The 15,769-nt window shown below is 43.4% G+C and overlaps 1 protein-coding gene across 1 annotated transcript in view; it reads left to right on the top strand.

The window, feature by feature from the left end:
- Window positions 1–11,376: 11,376 nt before the first annotated feature.
- Window positions 11,377–15,769, top strand: part of slc7a2 (solute carrier family 7 member 2) — a 160,671-nt gene continuing 156,278 nt past the window's right edge. The window contains exon 1 of the mRNA XM_060830540.1: window positions 11,377–11,485. The gene's annotated coding sequence lies outside the window, so the exon portion shown is untranslated. The remainder of the gene's footprint in view (window positions 11,486–15,769) is intronic.

The following is a 15,769-nucleotide window of genomic DNA, read 5'->3' as shown; positions in this document are numbered from 1 at the left end:
TGCTTTTGTTACCTCCATGGGACTGCAAACCCACAGCAATGTGGTTATCTCTTAGCTGCCTCTGGGCAATTATGGGTGGGCAATACATGCTGCCCTAGCCAATGACAGGCGTAACAAACAAATTATTTTTTTACAAAACCTGTGTTGGATATCCTAGACCCTGCCATAGTGCTTACACATTAATGAACTCAACAGGTGAACCCTGAGGGTGCTTTGTTCTGCAACACTTGCAAAGGAGAAAGTAAGGACTGCAGATGCTGGAGATTAGAGCTGAAAATGTGTTACTGGAAAAGCGCAGCAGGTCAGGCAGCATCCAAGGAGCAGCAGAATCGACATTTCGGGCATGAGCCCTTCTTCAGGAATCAAGCCCTAAACATCGATTCCCCTGTTCCTTGGATGCTGCCTGACCTGCTGCGCTTTTCCAGCAACACATTTTCAGCTCTAATCTCCAGCATCTGCAGTCCTTACTTCCTCCTCGAAGATTTTAACTTACTGCAAATCCTCTTGCAAGAATGCCTTCCTTGAAGAAGCTCTCTTCCTCCCTCCATTCCTGAAGAAGGGCTCATGCCCGAAACGTCGATTCTCCTGCTCCTTGGATGCTGCCTGACCTGCTGCGCTTTTCCAGCAACACATTTTCAACATTTGCAAAGGCCCGATGTTAATTTTAAATGTCTTGTCTTTGTTTGCAACACCTCACATTTATCCAAATTAAACTCCATGTGAGACTCTTCAGCCCATTGATCCATTTGAATATGTTTATATATTGCATAACTCGTTATTGAGGCATAACATTGACCTCCTTGCAAATCTTTGACCCACAAGTGCACCCAGGATATAAATGGCAGCATATTTTCCAAACCACATTTTTTTGTATCCTTGCCCCATGACGAAGAGAGTCAGGCAGTGGGACTTTCCATCAGCATTGGCCTCCCCCAGGTGGGGGTTATCGTAGACAGTACCTGCATTGCTTTGAGAATGGCCCGATGACTAAAATGCAGATTTTGTCATTGGAAAACATTTCAAATCCATTAATAAAGAACAAAGAATGAACTAAGAACAATACAGCTCAGAAACAGGCTATTTAGCCCTCCAGGCCTGTGGCACCACATTTTGCCCTTCTTTATTAAAACTGTCTTCACTTATAGGTTCCATATCACTCTCATCCCTTCCTATTCATGTATTCATCCAGGTGCTTCTTGAATGTTGCTATTGTGTCTGCTTCCATTGCCTCGTCTGCAATGTGTTTCAGGCACTGATCGCCATTTGAATGAAAAATTTGCATCACACATCTCTTTTAAACTTCTCCCCTTGCACCTTGAACCTGTGCCCTGTAATGGACTCCTCCACCCTGGGAAAAAGCCTCATACTTTCCACTCTATCCATACCATTCATGATTTATAAACTTCCATTAGGTTGCCCCTCAACCTCCTGTGTTTCAGCGAAAACATATCCATTCTATCCAAAATTTCTTCACACCTAAAATCCCCCATACCAGGCAACATTCTGGTAAACCTTTTCTGTACTCTCTCCAAAGCATCCATATGCTTCTGGTAGTACTCTGTTCAGAATTGTAGTGAATTGTAGTATGATCTAACTAAAGTTCTATAAGCTTCAACATAACTTGTCTATCCTTATACTCAGTGCCCCTTCCAATGAAGGTAAACATGCCATAAGCCTTTTTTACTACCTTATCTACCTGTGCTGTCACCTTCAGTGATCTGTGGACCTGTACATCCAGATCCTACTCTTAAGGGTTCTGCCATTCACTGTATAATTTCCACCCGTACTTGACCTTCCAAAATGCATCAGCTCACATTTGTCTGGATTAAACACCATTTGACAATTTTCTACCCATTTAAAGTTTGTGAGAAGATTTGTAGCTCAGGTGCTCGTTATTGTGGTTCTGTTCGCCGAGCTGGGAATTTATGTTGCAGACGTTTCGTCCCCTGTCTAGGTGACATCCTCAGTGCTTGGGACCCTCCTGTGAAGCGCTTCTGTGATCTTTCCTCCGGCATTTGTAATGGTTTGAATCTGCCGCTTCCGGTTGTCAGTTCCAGCTGTCTGCTGCAGTGGTCGGTTTATTGGGTCCAGGTCGATGTGCTTATTGATTGAATCTGCGGATGAGTGCCATGCCTCTAGGAATTCCCTGGCTGTTCTCTGTTTGGCTTGTCCTATAGTAGTAGTGTTGTCCCAGTCAAACTCATGTTGCTTGTCATCTGCGTGTGTGGCTACTAAGGATAGCTGGTCGTGTCGTTTCATGGCTAGTTGGTGTTCATGGATGTGGATCGTTAGCTGTCTTCCTGTTTGTCCTATGTATTGTTGTGTGCAGTCCTTACATGGGGTTTTGTACACTACATTGGTTTTGCTCATGCTGGGTATCGGGTCCTTCGTTCTGGTGAGTTGTTGTCTGAGAGTGGCTGTTGGTTTGTGTGCTGTTATGAGTCCTAGTGGACTACTACTACCCAATATACCAACCACTACAGTGGACAGCTGGAACTGACAACCGGAAGCGGCAGATTCAAACCACTACAAATGCCCGAGGAAAAATCACAGAAGCGCTTCACAGGAGGCTCCCACGCACTGAGGATGTCACCTAGACAGGGGACGAAACGTCTGCAATACAGATTCTTAGCTCGGCGAACAGAACTATTTCTACCCATTTCTCCAACTGATCTGTACTCTGTAGTGTCCTCTGACAATCCTCCTTACCATTGCAACTCCATCAATCTTTGTATCATCTGCAAACTTACTAATTAGACCAACTATGTTTTCCTTCAAATCATTTAGGTAGATACGAACAGCAGAGGTCCCAGCACTGGGACACCATTGTCACAACCCTCCATTCCAAAAAGCATCCTTCCACCGCTATCCTCTGTCTTTTGTGACTAAGCCAGTTCTGCATCTATCTTGCCAGCTAACCCCTGATACCATGTGACTTCACCTTTTGTACCAGTCTGCCAGGAGGGACCTTGGTAAAGGCTTTACTGAAATCCATTTTCACAGCACTAACTGCTTTTCCCTGATCAATCATCTTTGTCACCTCCTCAGAAAATTTGATCAAGGTAGTGAGGCACAACATCTCTGCACAAAACGTTGTCCATCACTAATAAGTCCATTTGCTTCTAAATGTGTATAGATCTCATCCCTGAGAATCTTTTCCAATAATTTCCCTACCATTGACATGAGATTCACAGACCTGGAGTTTCCAGGATTATCCCTGCTACCCTTCTTAAACAATGGGACAACATTGGCTATTCTCTAGTCCTCTGGAACCTCACCTGTGGCCAGCAATGCTCCAGCAATTTGTTCTCTTGCCTTCCTCAATATACTGAGATAGATCTCACCAGGACTCAAGGACCTATCTACTTTAATACTTTCTAAGACTCACAAAACCTCTTCCTTTTTAATACCAACTTGGCTTAGAAACTCAACACTCCCTTCGCTGAGATCATTCTCCATCAATTCTTTTTCCTTGGTGCATACTGACACAAAGTATTCGTTTATGACTTCACTTACCTCTTCTGGCTCCATCCATAGATTCCTTCCTTTTTCCTTAAGTGGGCCAACCCTTTCCCTGGCTACCCTCTTGTATTATATATGTATGTATAAAATGTTTGGGATTCTTCTTAATCCTGTTTGCTATTAACTTTTAATGATCCCTTTTGTCCTTCTAATTTCTTCTTTAAGTTCTTTCTTAATTCCTTATACACTTCAAGGGTTTCATCAGTTCCCATCCTCCCAGACCTTATGCGTGCTTCCTTTTTCTTTTCAAATATCCAGCCAGAAGCATTTTAAAGGTTATATTTGAACCCACCTCCAGAATATAATCCTTCCCTGGTTGGGCTGTTTACATATTGTGTCAAGAATCCCTCATAAATGGTTCTTTCGAAATCTGCCCCTAGCGCATCATGAGTCACATCAATATAGGGGAAGTTGAGATCACCCATCATATCAACCTAGCTATTTTTACATCTTTCCAAAATCTGCCTACATATTCTCTCCTCTATCTCCCACTGGTTGTTGGAAGCCTTGTGGTATACCTTCAGCATTGTGATTTCACTTTTCTTATTCCTGAGTTCCACATTGCCTTGCTGCACAAATCCTCTGATGTATCCTCCCTCATATAGTTGTAAGATACTCCTTTATCAGTAATGCAATTCCCACCTCTTTTACCTCCCTTTCTGTCACTCCTGAAACATCTAAATCCTAGGACAGTCAGCTACCTTTCCTGTCCCTCTTTTAGCCAAGTCTCCGTAATCACAATAATACCATTGTTCCAAGTACTAACCAAAGCTCTAAGTTCATCCACCTTGCTTATTATACTTCTTGCATTGAAACACATGTGTTTCAGATCACCTCCCCTGCTCTTTTCAGCAGCTTTTCCCCAGCTGATCTTGTTCTAAGTAATCGGTGCCTTGCTGTCTACTTCTCTCTCAATTTCTGCATCTACTGCCCTTCTCATCTAGTTCCCATTCCCCTGGCACACTAGTTAGACCCTACACAATCACTCTATCATTACCCACCCAAAGACATCAGTCCCAGTCCTGTCCATGTGTAACCTGTTCAGGTCTCACCTCCCCCAGATCTGGATCCAATGTCCCACAAATCTGAAACTGACCCCCTCACACTCTTTTCAGCCATATGTTCAACCTATATCTCCTACTGTTTCTACTCTGACAAGTCATGGCACTGGTAATAATCCTGAGATAACTACATTTGAGGTCCTACATTTCAACTTTCTTCATAGTTCTCCATATTCTGATTTTAGGACCTCATCCCTGTTTTTTTTTACCTATATCAGTATTACCAACGTGTACCATGATCACTCGCTGTGAACTCTGCCCTCCAGAATGTCCTGCAACTGCTCTGAGACATCCAGGACCCAAGCACCCAGGAGGCAGCAAACAATCCTGGACTCTCATTTTCAGTCACAGAAATAAGGGGAGGCAATGGCCTAGTGGTCTTATTGCTGGAGTGTTAATCTAGAGACCCAGGTAGTGTTCTGGGGACCTGGGCTGAAATCCCACCTTGGTAGACAGTGGAATTTGAATTCAATAAAAATCTGGAATTGAGAGTCAACTACTTCCCACATCAAGCAAGAGGAGTAGACTACAATTTGGACTCCTTGTGCTAAAGTTAATTAATCTTTACAATGTTGTATAACTTTAATTCTAAGTTGAAGCTTCAAATGTTCAATGTTCACATTATATATGATCAGTGGTGTCAAATTTTGGACATGACAATGGCTATTGCTAAACTATTAATCAGGTAATGTGGTGGGGATCTGGGATTGAATCCCACCAAGGTACAAAGTGGAATTTTAATTCAATAAAAACCTGGAAAAAGAGACAAATGGTGACCATGAAACCATTACTAATTGTTGGAGAAGCCCATCTGGTTCCCTTTGGGGCGGCACGGTGGCACAGTGGTTAGCCAGAGACCCAGGTTCAATTCCTGCCTCAGGCAACTGTCTGTGTGGAGTTTGCACATTCTCTCCATGTCTGTGTGGGTTTCCTCCCACAGTCCAAAAATGTGCAGATTAGGGGTAAATTGGCCATGCTAAATTGCCTGTAGTGTTAGGTGAAGGGGTAAATGGGTGGGTTGCTCTTCGAAGGGTCAGTGTGGACTTGTTGTGCTGAAGGACCTGTTTCCATACTGTAAGTAATCTAATGTAACCCTTTAGGGGAGGAAATCTGCTATTCCTACCTGATCTGGCCTACATGTGACTGCAAACCCACAGCAATGTGCTTATCTCCTAGCTGCCGTCTGGGCAATAATGGGTAGGCAATACATGCTGCACTAGCCAATGATGTTCACATCATCTGAATTCATTTTTTACAAAATCTGTATTGGATATTCTAGATCTTGCCATGATGCTTGCATATTAGTGAACTCAACAGGTTCCTGCTTCCTTCCAAGGTCCTTGAACTATACAGGGGTTGATTTTGGGATAGGGCTATGCCCTCACAGCTTGGCTTTGTGAAACCCTCAGACTGATTCTTTAATAAAGACATAACCCTGCTCAAGATTTGATTAGAGTCAAAAAGAAATAGACCATATACTTTCTTAAGGTGGGGTTTCAATGCTGACTAAACATTTTGTTTTCCATCTGAATGTGTATTTGCTACATTCAGGTTATACCCCCTTCAAGCTTCTGCACATTGTACGTTAGTGAAAAAGAAAACAGCAGACACTAACATCTTGTTATAAGCAGAATAACGTGCTATTCCACTTCCAGTTTGATACAGTAGCCTTTGTCTACCTGAGGAAAAGGGTGTTTGAGAATAACAACATCATATCCAATAGCAAGATAATGGTTACAGAGCTGTGTTTGTTCCTGCTCTCCTATATGGCTCTGAGACATGGATTGTCTACAGCAGACAATTCAAGGGGCTGGAGCAGTATCAACACTGCCTGCACAAGATCCTGCAAATCTGCTGGAAAGGCAGACACACCAACATCAAGGTCCTCGATCAGACCAACATCTCCAGCATCGAGTCATTGACCGCCCTTAATTGGCTACGATAGGCTGGGCACTTTGTTCACATGACTGACATAACACTCCCCAAGAAGGTGCTTTACTCCCAGCTTCGAAATGGCAGGCAATTCCCAGAGGGACAGAGGAAGCACCTCAGGGTTACCTTCAAAACCTCATTGGCGAAGTGTCGCATTCCTATAGACCCATGGGAATCAGTGGCCCAAAACCGCCCAAAGTGGATAAGAAACATCCAGGAAGGAATCAAGCACCATGAGACTTGCTGTTGGGAAAAAGCAGAAGCCAGGTGAAAACAGCATAAGGAGTGCACTGCCACACCAATATCCCACCCACTCCGTCCCTCCTGCCCCAAGTGTCTGTGGAGCCTGCTTTTGTATAATCACTTACAGACTTATCCTGAGAGTGGAAGTGAGTCATCCTCCTCTGCGAGGGACCACCAATGATGATGGCACAGGGTTATCACTCTGAAAGTCTCTCTTGACAGCCAGCAAGTTGAGAAGAATCCTAACAAACTTATAGAACATAGAACATAGAAGGATACAGCGCAGTACAGGCCCTTCGGCCCTCGATGATGCGCCGACCGAATCCTACCTAACCTATACTAGCCCAATAACTTCCAAATGCCTATCCAATGCCCGCTTAAATGACCATAAAGAAGGAGAGTTCACCACTGATACGGGCAGGGCATTCCATGAACTCACAACCCGCTGTGTGAAGAATCTACCCCTAACATCTGTCCTATACCTACCACCCCTTAATTTAAAGCTATGTCCCCTAGTAACACCTGACTCCATTAGCGGTAAAAGGTTCTTAGTATCTACCCTATCTAAACCCCTAATCATCTTATACACTTCTATCAGATCTCCCCTAAACCTTCTCTTCTCCAATGAGAACAGCCCCAAGTGCCTCAGCCTTTCCTCATAAGATTTTCCTACCATTCCGGGCAACATCCTGGTAAACCTCCTCTGCACTCGTTCTAAAGCTTCCACATCCTTCCTATAGTATGGCGACCAAAACTGCACACAATACTCCAGATGAGGCCTCACCAGAGTCTTATACAACTGCAACATGACCTCAGGACTCCGGAACTCAATTCCTCTGCCAATAAAGCCCAGTACACCATATGCCTTCCTCACAGCACTATTTACCTGGGTGGCAACTTTCAGAGATCTGTGTACATAGACACCAAGATCCCTCTGCTCATCCACACTACCAAGTAGCCTACCATTAGCCCAGTAATCCATCATCTTGTTATTCCTACCAAAGTGAACGACTTCGCACTTAGCTACATTGAATTCCATTTGCCACATTTCCGCCCAGCTCTGCAACTTATCTATATCCCGCTGTAACCTACCACTTCCTTCCTCACTATCCACAACTCCACCGACTTTTGTGTCATCCGCAAACTTGCTTACCCAGCTTTCAAGTCCTTCCTCTAGATCATTCATAAAGATAACAAAAAGCAATGGTCCCAAAACAGATCCTTGTGGTACACCGCTAGTAACTGCGCTCCAAGATGAACATAATCCATCAACTACTACCCTCTGTCTCCTTCCAGCCAGCCAATTCCTAATCCAAACCTCTAATGTATCCTCAATGCCATACCTCCGAAGTTTTAGCATTAGCCTACCATGGGGAACCTTATCGAACGCCTTACTAAAATCCATATACACAACATCTACTGCTTTACCCTCATCCACTTCCTTAGTCACCTTCTCAAAGAACTCAATAAGGTTTGTGAGGCACGACCTGCCCTTCACAAAACCATGCTGGCTATCCCTGATCACGTTATTCCTACCCAGATGTTCATAAATCTTATCCCTTACCATTCTCTCTAAGACTTTGCCCACCACTGAAGTCAGACTCACTGGCCTATAGTTACTAGGGCTATCCCTACTCCCTTTCTTGAACAATGGGACCACATTCGCTATCCTCCAGTCCTCTGGTACTATTCCCGTTGACAATGACGACATAAAAATCCAGGCCAATGGCTCTGCTATCTCCTCCCTAGCTTCCCATAGGATCCTGGGATAAATGCCATCAGGCCCAGGAGACTTATCTATATTCATCCTTTCCAATATTCCCAAAACCCCTTCCCTGCATATTTCCAGGGCATCCATTCTAATTATTTGTGATTCCATATTCACATCAGCAACAGTGTCCTGTTCCTGAGTGAATACTGATGAAAAGTACTGATTTAATGTCTCTCCAATCTCCTCCGCCTCCACACACAACTTCCCACTACTATCCTTGACTGGACCGATACCTACCCTAGTCATCCTTTTATTCTTGACATACCTATAGAAAGCCTTTGGGTTTTCCCTAATCCTACCAGCTAAAGACTTTTCATGTCCCCTTCTCGCTTCTCTTAGCTCCCTCTTTAGCTCCTTCCTGGCTACCTTATAACTCTCAATCGCCCCTACTGAACCTTCACGCCTCATCTTTACATATGCCGCCTTCTTCCCTTTCACAAGGGACTCCAATTCCTTACTAAACCACGGCTGCCTCACAAGGCCCTTTACACCATGCCTGACTGGTACATACCTATCGAGGACACGCAGTAGCTGCTCCTTGAACAATCCCCACATCTCATTAGTGTTCTTCTCTTGAAGCCTGTTTTTCCAATCCACACATCCTAAGTCATGCCTCACTGCATCATAATTTCCCTGCCCCCAGCTATAGCTCTTGCCCTGCGGCGCACGATTATCCCTCTCCATCACTAAAGTAAAAGTCACCGAGGTGTGGTCACTGTCCCCGAAGTGCTCACCTACCTCCAAGTCTAACACCTGGCCTGGTTCATTACCTAGAACCAAATCCAATATAGCCTCCCCTCTTGTTGGCCTGTCGACATATTGTGTCAGGAAACCCTCCTGCACACATTGTACAAACACCGACCCATCTAATGAACTCGAGCTATAGCTCTCCCAGTCAATATCTGGGAAGTTAAAGTCCCCCATAACAACCACCCTGCTACCTTCACTCTTTTCCTGAATCATCCTCGCAATATTATCCTCTACTTCTCTAGGACTATTAGGAGGCCTGTAGAAAACACCTAACAGGGTGACCTCACCTTTCCTATTTCTAACCTCAGCCCAAACTACCTCAGATGGCAAGTCCTCTTCCATCGTCCATTCCACTGCTGTGATACTGTCTTTGACAAGTAATGCCACGCCTCCCCCTTTTTTACCCCCATGTCTGATCCTACTAAAACATTTGAACCCTGGAACGTGCAACAGCCATTCTTGTCCCTGTTCTACCCACGTCTCTGTAATGGCCACAACATCGAAGTCCCAGGTACCAACCCACGCTGCAAGTTCACCTACCTTATTCCTTATACTTCTGGCATTGAAGTATACACACTTCAATCCACCTTTCTGGTTACAGGCACCCTCCTTAGAGATCGCTGCATTATTCCTAACCTCCCTACAAACTCTTTTTGATCCTTCCACAATCATTTAGCTTTCAATATTTCTGAGAGGACATAGACCTGTGTAAGTTGTTCTGAAATAGTTAAGTATCATCTTGGACATGTTAGAGGTAGTATCCTGCACAGCTTTTCTCCACAGGCCATTTCACTGTGAAGGTGAGTGGACATGCACACAGCTCATTATACAACGTTTTCAGCGTTTTCCCTTTTAAGGCTAATAACAGAATGACACTTTACTATGGAATCATCGCAGAATCTGTATCATATGGGAACAGGCCCTTCGACCCAACAAGCCCACACCAACCCTCCAGAGAGTAACTCACCCAGACCAACTCCCCTACCCTATATCTCTGCATTTACCCTGGCTAAAGGACCTAATCTACACATCCCTGAATGCTATTAGCTTGGCCAATTCACCTAACCTGCACATCGTTGGACTGTGGGAGGAAACCAGAGCATCTAGAGAAAACCCACACAGACACTGGGAGAATGTGCAAACTCTAGTTGCCCAAGGATGGAATTGAACTTAGGTCCCTGGTGCTGAGAGGTAGCAGTGCTAACTGCTGAGCCACTGTGCGCACTGATTCTGACTTCTCACTCTCAAGTTGGTGTAAATGTGGAAGATCAATGTGGGTGAGTCACTAGTACAATCTCTATATTTCCACATTGAAGTGCAATGCCTTGGGCTGCGGAACTCAACATGACAGTTCAAGCATCCATGATATCTGAGGCTTCCTACAATCAGGGAGTCAGCTGAATGTGAGGGTTGAGCAATGTATAGCTATTACAACTTCATTCATCTTTGGGATATCTGTAACCGCTACTCATCTCTTACATGATATATTTGTAAGTGGGAATGCACACAGGGATCCGGATGTCCTTGTCTACCAGTCAAAGAAAGTAGACAGGTGGCAGCAGCAACAAACAATGGGTGTATTGTCCTTGATTGCAAGAGGATTTGAGTTCAGAAGTGAGGATTGTCTTCCTGCAGTTGTAGAGTGCCTTGGTTAGACCACACTTGAAGCATTGTGTACACTTTTGGTCTCCCTGCCTAAGAAAGGATATACTTGCCATTCATCGTATAACCTTGAGATCAATACAGTAGACAAAAAAAAGTGTAACTTTATTCGGTGAGTTCATGTGTTTCAGTTTGTTAGAAAAAACGCAACGCTGGATCAATAAAGCTCAAAGATAATTCACAAAACTTCAACAACATGTTGTAGCCCGCGGCAATAGAAAGTCTGTTTGAGAAGCAAGGTCAGATCATTTTTGGGGACGTTCTTTCTGGTTGGTTGAGGAAATGTGAGAAAGAGTTTCAGGCTGGTGTTTGGCGAAAGCGATCCGCCTCCTGCGGGGACACAGACTGGGCACGTGGCTCCGCTCTCTCTCTATATCTGCCTGGGACTGTCCGAGTTCACTTTCCGAGCCACGGTGGAGCCGAGCTGCGACTTTAACAACACGAATGTTGGTGCTTTTGGAGATTGCTGTCGTGTCATTTTAAACATTAGCTGACGGCATTTTGGCGCATCGTCGTTACCTGTAGGGGCACTTTTGAAAGAAAAGTAAGTTATTCATTAAAAGTTGTGTACTGAAGGGACGATAAAGTGTATACCCACTTAAAAAATACTACTGCAGTTTTTTTTGCATCTTGGTACAGTATTTACTCGTGTCAGGAAACCACGACACGAACTTTAGATGATTAAAAGATCTCGTAAGGAAGTTGTGGATGTGGATTTGAATTTATGACAATTGCCCAAAAGCAGTCTGTGTTGCAGTAACTTATGTAAATAGCCAGAAGAGAACATCGATGAATATATTTCAAACCACATGCATCTTCTATAATTATTATTGCCACTCCGGGGGACACACCTGACAGGTAACTTAGCTCTGAACTTTTTGACTGTGTTTCACAATGACGTTTGCAGTAGTGCTACAACACTATGAATTATCCTGGAGTATTGAGACACTCAAGTCAATGAAAACAAAACAGAAAAAAACCATGAGAAATACTTGGCCAGTCAGCCAGCATCTATGGAGAGTAAAATAGAGGCCGATGACTTTTCTTCACAACTGAACAAATATTTTTGCATTTTTTTTTATTTTTAATGCATTTGACCAAGTTGTATCATATTGAATTCTCCATTCTGTTATGGACACTGATTGACAGTTGGTGGGCAAAGTTTCCACCTACAAATTTGTGGCCACCCAAGAATCATTGCTGTCAACAGATGCACAAACAAAACGTAGGAATGGCCCCACAGAAATAGTTACTCTTGAGTCATTTGATTGGAGGGTGAGCAACAGCAGCTATCGTCTCTTCCTTTGGGTGTGCATCTCATTTATGTCAGGTCTTTCCCTCATTCAAGGGATCCAATTTTAGCCATGAGGACATAGGAGCACAACAAGGCCATTCAAGCTCATTCAAGGAGATTGTAACTGACCTGATGATATTCACCCCCACTTTCCTGTCTTTCCCCGTAACTCTTCATTTCCATACATCTGTCTTAACCATGAATAAACTGAATGACCCCGCCTCAGTAATCTACTATGGTAAAGAATTCCACAGATTCACAGCCCCTTGAGAGAAGAAATCCCTTCTCATCTCTGGTTTATATGTGCAATCCCTTACTCTGAGATTATGACCCATTCAAAACTCATTAATGTATGAAGAGTTAAAATTAGACACAAGTAGTCTGTTTTGTGTGGGCAGCAGACTGGTAGGATATCCAGAGATGAGATGGACTTCATGAATTTGAGGCCTTGGTTTAATTTACATGCCACACAAGAGATTACTTGGGCATCTAATGCAACTCATCAAATTGAGTCATCAAAATTGAGTCAAGATGGACGACCAGTTTGACAGAGGCTGCAATTATGTATTTCAGGGACCTGATAAATTCAATACTTGCCTTTGACAGCTGTCTTTGGCTCCAGAGCTTTGCAAGACACATCTACACAGTGATGTGTAATGCAACATCAAAACATGTATTGAATCTTGGGTAAATCTTAACTAAGCCCAAAGAGAATGGACTTAAAGTATGAAATGCTGATAGTACAGTACAGATCATAAAAGCAGGATTTGCTTCACAATCAATGTTTAATAGAAAATCAGGCACTGATATTATGATTGATGTAACTCACTTGATCTTTAAGTTTATTTTTCCTAGACTACCAGTTATGGTGTGTATGTACTGTATTTGCTTTATGTTTTGTGTTATGTTTGGTAACGTTTTCAGGAGTTCATTTTTAAGCGGTGCCTTCGTTGAAACAAGCTTTCTGTTTAACTTTTCAGAATAATGTTTATAAGTTAAATTCAGTATGGATTACTAAAGGTTGAAGAGTTTTCTATGCTATGTGAGGGATCTCCAATGTTAGCGAGAGTGATTTTAAAATCAATAATGAAGGCTTAACTGTAAACACAAGTGGAAAAAAGTGTTCTTTCTGTTTATATTAGGTAAATACAACATTAAATAGGTTAGAGGTAGGGCTGTGTTTTGACAACATAAACAGATCTGCCAATTTTTGTTTAGTATTGAGGTAGCTAGCATATTGTATCCATGTTGCAAAATTGCTAATATTTGCAGCCAGTAAATGGGGAACTGTGGGCATCTTTGTACTCAATGCTAATCTGGACTGGAAGTGATAATTCATGTTTGCAAACATAACATAACTTAACATAAAATGTGCAGCATAAAACAGGCTATTTGACCCAACCAATTTGTGCTGACATTTATTCTTCATTTGAACTGTCTGGAATTTTTTCCCCTTTTTCTCCAAAATCTGAAATACAGTATTGAGGCCAGTTGTGATGTTTTCAGCCTTCAAATGTTTCAGCTAATCCAGTATTCTGCAAGCCGAGTGCTCACCCATTCAAAATATCACATACTGACTGACTGATCCTTTCAGTAATTGTGGCAAACTGTTTGGTTATCCAGAAATCTGCAGTAATGGAAATGGGGGAGAACTTGATGTCCTGCCAGAACTGGAAATAGCCGTGAGCAGGAGCAACATCAATTTTCTTTTTAAGTCTAAAAATGTTAGAAATAAGGCACCTCGATTTTGAAGCAGTTTCTAGTGAAGTCCTTTTGTGTGTGTATGTGTGTGTGTGTTGCTGAATCAGCTGGCATTTGTTGTCCAACCCAAATTGTAATCTTATGTGCAATTGACAATGCATGCTGAGCCATTTTCTTGAACTGCTGCAGTCCTTGTGCTACGGATTTCTCTAAAGTGCTATTCTGAAGGGTGAAGGAATAGCAATATAATTTCAAATAGGGACATGTGTGAGTTGGAGGGGAACATGTGTTAGTAGTCATATGTATCTGCTGTCATTTTGCTTCTAGGAGGCTGTGGGTTTGAAATGTACTGTTGAAGAAATCTTGGTGAATCGCTACAGTCATTTTCTCATGTCCCTGTACATTGTTTCTCTTCAAATAATCAAAATGTCTTTTCAAATGCCTCAGTTGAACTTGCTTCCAGCCACTTCTGGTCAGTGCATTCCAGACATTCACTTGCTGAGCAAGCATGTTGTCCGCTCATTCTTTATCATTTGCAAGTGAGAACAGTTTCTCCCTTTTTATTGTCCAACTCCACCCTCATGATTTTGATAAACCTCATGATCAAATCTGCTGTTAGCCATCTCTTCCTCAAGAAGAATGTACCAGACTTCAGCTATCTATCTATACTACTGAAGTTTCTCATCCCTAGGACCATGCTCATAAACTCATCTCCACTCTGTTAAGTCAATTTATATTTTTCCTAAAGTGTGGGAGCCAGACTGTACACAATACTACAACTAAGTCTAAGTAGTGTTTTGTACAGCTTCAGAGTAAAAAAGTATAGTGCTGGAAAAGCATAGCAGGTCAGGCAAAATCTGAGGAGCAGGAGAGTCGATGTTTTGGGCAAAAGCCCTTTATCAGAAATGTGGAGGGGGAGGGGTTGAGAGACAAAATTGGGGGATGAGTGGAGCATGAGGGAATGTAGTTGGAAAGGTGACAGGTAGATTAAGGTGGGGTGGGGGTTGATTGTGATAGGTCAGTCGGGAGGGTGGAGCAGATAGGTGGAAAGAAGGTGGACAGGTCAAAAGGGTGGTGCCAAGTTGGAGAGTTGGATATGGGATGAAGTTTTGGGGAGGGGTGATTTAGAAACCGGTGAAGTTGATGTTGATACCATGTGGTTGGAGGATACCAAGATGGAAGATGAGGCGTTCTTCCTCCACTTGGTGAGTGGCTTTGATTAGGCGATGGAGGAGGCCAAGGACTTGCATGTTCTTGGGGGAGTGGAAGGGGGAGTTGAAGTGGTTGGCCACAGTGCCGTGGGGTTGTTTGGTGCATGTGTCCCAGAGATGTTCCCTGAACCACTCCGCAAATTGGCATCCTGTCTTCCTGATTTAGAGGAGACAACATCAAGAGCAATGGACCCAGTAGATGAGGTGGGTAGATGTTCAGGAAAATCTCCTCCAGATTTGAAATAATGCTTTGGGGCTTTGGATGGAGGTGGCCTCACCTCTGAGTCAATAAATTTGTACATGGTGTGATATTGAACTTTTCTTCTGCTGCCTCAGCCTCCGTGCTCACTTTTTCCATCACGACTCCTGCTCACCCTTCGAACATACTCCTCCCACCTCCAACATACTCCATCCACATGGGACACCCCGTCCTCACCTCTTCTCCTCCCTCGGCTACTTTATCTTCAACTGCCATCACAACACTGACCACTTCAAACTTTCCACCCCCTCACTTACTCCAACTTCTCACCCACACAACGTGCAGCCCAACCCTCTCTTCCGCCCCATCCCAAACCAGCAGACAAGGGCAGTGACGTGGTAGTATGATGCACCAACTCTACAT

This window comes from Hemiscyllium ocellatum, chromosome 1 (genome assembly GCF_020745735.1).
Source record: "Hemiscyllium ocellatum isolate sHemOce1 chromosome 1, sHemOce1.pat.X.cur, whole genome shotgun sequence".
Lineage (NCBI taxonomy): Eukaryota > Metazoa > Chordata > Chondrichthyes > Orectolobiformes > Hemiscylliidae > Hemiscyllium > Hemiscyllium ocellatum.
The sequence above is the reverse complement of the archived record's forward strand: the minus strand, read 5'-3'. Positions and strand labels throughout refer to the sequence as shown.